Genomic DNA, 4,427 nt, shown 5'->3' on the forward strand with positions numbered 1-4,427 from the left:
TTCGCTAGGGACTCTTTTGCCCAGAACACCCTGAAGAGGAGACACAACAGGTGAGTGAACTTTCATCCAAACATTACACAGTTAGCCACAAATCATTAAACTAACATGTTGTATGTAGTGCTTTATACAATTCCTTCATTATATTTCATTAACTGAGACAAACTTAATGTGCAGGAAACCTTTCACCACTGAGGAGGTGTCTACTTAACATCAGCAAATGTAACAATTTCAATAAAACAATTCAATCTCTTGGCTTAGTGTGATTTATTCTATTAACTGTTTACATTGTGCTACGCAAAGTGGTAATAAAAGGACCTTCATTACAAATCAAAACAAGAACTAAAAAATGAGAAGTTTTTAAAGAACATACAATCCTTATTTTTCTTTTGATAAAGCAGAGAAGGCAAATAAGAAATCACATCTTAGAAGACAACGGTTCTAAACATGCATGAAACATGAACAGCATTAAGATATCCTCATTCTATTGGGGAATACTATAATTTATTATAAAGATAAATATAAATGTCAGGTTAAATTTGGGGGAGAAAAGCAATAAGTAAAGAAACTAATGAAGGTTTCCTGATGCTGTTTTTATATTCTAATATCAGAGTTACTCACAGGTCATTTCTTATAAGTGCAAATCCAAATCAAGTCTGTAATGGTTGTAATGAGTGTTGTATCATTGGCTGCATGCCATTCGGTCTGCTTAGAAAACTGCATAGTTATATCTCATGCTGGTTCAGACTACGCAGTGTCAGCCCCATTCTAAGATAAGGAAAGATGATTGTTTTATACCCTGTGATGTATCATAGTAGTCTGGGACCAAAGTCTTGCATGTTTGATTTTTTTTATTTTATGTTCCATCACGGCCATCACTTTGACCAATAGGAGCACAACAGTAAACACTGGTGAATGTGGAATTGTTAAATGGATAAAAAAAAATGTATCGAGCTATGCCAACAACACTCTTTGTTGTTTTCTCGAGGGACTATCAGGACAGAGTGAAGAAAGGAAACGGCAGGTGAGAAAAAACAGACGTACTTCAGCGGCCCGGTGAGTAGGCTCCTGTCCTGGATCCCTTCCAGATGTCCTCACACACCTTATGAAAGATGACCAGCGATGATTGATCAGGGACCCACTTATAGCTCATTATCAGGCCAACTCACAACAAGACTTTATGACTCTATAATTGCCTAATCTGACATAATGGCCATCGTACCCGACCCAAATATCGTGCAGTCTTAACCAGGCAAAAGGAATTCAAAGCATGCACAGTATCATCGCTACTTTATCTTTTCACATACAGTATCTGTTGTCACAACACTGGAATTCCTCATTTTAATAGAGTACCTTGGAAAATATTGAAATCTGTATTGAATATAATAATACCAATACTACAGGGAATTAAAAAACTATATATTGAGGGCATAACATTTAAAATATTTTGCCGAAAGCAAATCTGGTTCACTTTTAGAGCAAAATTAAACGGAGAGGTCTGAGGAGGGGCTCGTTGATCATCAACTGTCTGTCAGACAAGAGGTAGCTTGAGAAAGTGTTGAAAATGTTTTGGTATATTGCTTCATTTTCACCAGTTGTGTGTAGGAAATAATTTAGTTACAGATAAAAAATGAGAGGAACATGTAACTGTGTTACTGGCGTGTCATCTTCCTCTTCTTTCTTTGTCTGAACTGTCGACAGTGAAGGGCAGTCTGCTCTGCAACTACATAGATCAGATCCTATTCACTCACACTGACCTATGACCTCTTTTGACAGACTGTCAGGCCAAAATAGACTTAGACTGAAGATCTAATGGACCCTGGTTTGATTGTGGCTTTTGGCAGACGGTGATATTTTTGCTCGAGGGGATAAATAAACAGTCTATCTATCAAAGTCTCACCCAAACAAGCCAGGGCAGAGGCTCGTCTAGATGCATGTGAATGTTTGACTATTTTGTCGTGTTTTACTGTGTCTGTGTGCATGCAAAGTTTAGCAGGTTGACATGTTTGTGTCTCTTTTTTCACCTCTTAGGGTTAATAAAGGTAAATTAAAATAATTACCCATGTAATGTTTATTTGTATACAAATACTTTAATACAATCCAATTAGATATGTATTGGACTAGACTAATGCTCATAATAAACTTATACAAGTGATATAACTGATCGCACAATTTCAACATGTGAAAATAATGAATGAAAACCATGAAATTATGTTTTCTGAGTGTGTCTTGAAAAACACTGAAGAAAAAAAAAATGCCTAAATGTGAATACTTTGCAGTTTTTCTATTATAATAAACCAGAATCATAATCTGGTTCATCATCAAGTAGGTTTCCACAAAAAAGGGAATTTGCTTTGGTGTTTTGGTGAGTAACAGAAACGTTCAAATGTAAGCAAGTATTGCAAAAATCAAATGTAGAATTTAAGTAAAATACAATAATATAATATGATATAATTTAATATGATAATAAATACTACAAAACAATTTACAATATATCTGAGTTAAATGAAAAGGCTCTGCAGTTTAAAGAAAAATATCTTTGGGTTTTGGACTGTTGGTCAGATGAGCATTCTTCAGTGTTTTCTGACTTTTTATAGTCAAATGATGAAATGATTAAACAAAAAGGTAATCAAAATAATACATTTTCTGACAGTACTACTATTTTTGGTCTGCCCTTCCAAAATATACTAGTTTTTTTGTCATGGTTTTCTTTTTAACCGGTACAGAAGCACAATTAATGATCCTTGATCCTTGAAAAGTCCTCACAAGTACAGTAGGATTAACACGTGAAGTATCTGTTGGCTTTGAACAACTAGCATGTCAGCAGCTTTGTTCACTGACAGGAATCCAATATTTCTCTTATTAATCTTTGGAAATCCCTGTGTGTGTGAGTGTGTGTGTGTGTGTGTGTGTGTGTGTGTGTGTGTGTGTGTGTGTGTGTGTGTGTGTGTGTGTGTGTGTGTGTGTGTGTGTGTGTGTGTGCGTTTGAGTATGCAAACATGCATCCACTTGTGGCTTCTTTGATCTTTGGTTTGATGAATGTGAGCATGTGTGCACGTATCTGTGTGCTTTTGTACAGGTAAGTGGCAGCCTTTTGTCTCCTTTTGCGTGTGTGTGTGTGTGCACTCAGTGTTTGTGTGTGTGTGAGTGTGTGTGTGTTTATACCTCTGGGGCATGGGTATACCTGCACCTGTGTGCTTGTATGAATGCTTGTACATTCATGTTTGTATATTTATCTGCATCACTTCTGTGCCACTTTGTGTGTGTGTGTGTGTGTGTGTGTGTCCCAGCCAGGAGTCAGCAGCAGACCTCGTCCTCAACGCCCACTCACACTCCCTCCAGCTGACTGGCACCATGGCAACCGAGAGATCCAGCCAGCCGAACAGGGAAGGCAAGCAGGGCGCTGTGTGTGTGTGTGTGTGTGTGTGTGTGTGTGTGTGTGTGTGTGTGTGTGTGTGTGTGTGTGCGTGTGCGTGTGCGTGTGTGCACACTCTTGTGTCCACATCTGTGTGTTAAGCTGTGTCTCAATCTTGATTTGCCTCTTTGCTTCTTCTTTGTGTATGTTGTGTGTGCACCGTGAGCATTTCCATGTATGTGCATTCATTCCCAGCTATGTTGTCTACGTGTTAGCTCATGCATACGAGTTTATTCAAATGAGAGTAAGCACATATGCATTTGTGTGGATGCTGAATGTTCATTTAGGCATGCACGCGTATGGCTGCATAGCTCTATGGGTGTGTGTTTGTCTGTGTGTCTGGAGTGTGTGTGTGTGTGTGTGTGTTATTTTCCATGAATGCAGCCCCCCCCATCTCTTTATGAGCAGAGGGCAACTATATCTTACTGTACCTACTACCGGATACATTCCCAATATAGTCTTGTCTTATTCTGGGTGTTTAAAGGTATAATATGCAATGTTTCCATATTGAAATGTCTAAAAATAATATTTGACTATGTTTAAATAAATTCATTTTAATCAAGGTAACGCTCGATGTCGTTTTGCCACATGTCAGTGGTGTCATAACCCAAATGGGAGCAAACGTTAACAGAAGCTCAGCTCACAGACCCACCGGGACATCCTCCGTCTGCCCAACAGTGTTGGCCAAACACTGATTTTTATTCTGTGTTTTTTAGCTGGTTTTAATCACCTTGTCTGTTTGTTTTTCGAGTGGAGGAGACCTCTGTGGGAAATAAAATCCTCAACGATGAACACTGAAGGAATTGGAACCGGGAGAAGCTGACTGCAATGAAGACAACAACTCCCATGATCCCACATTACGTCGGTATGCTATCAAACTTTGCCTTTTGTTGTTGCTGTGATTGAAAGATCCCTCGCGGCAGAAAATAACACATTTGCAATCTGACCATCAAACACACAGGCAGTAAACAAGAGTTGTATGCGTAATGTATTTGTTGTTCTGTGGTAGTTTTTG

The sequence above is a fragment of the Eutrigla gurnardus genome (assembly GCF_963514095.1).
Source record: "Eutrigla gurnardus genome assembly, chromosome: 8".
NCBI classification, from domain to species: Eukaryota; Metazoa; Chordata; class Actinopteri; order Perciformes; family Triglidae; genus Eutrigla; species Eutrigla gurnardus.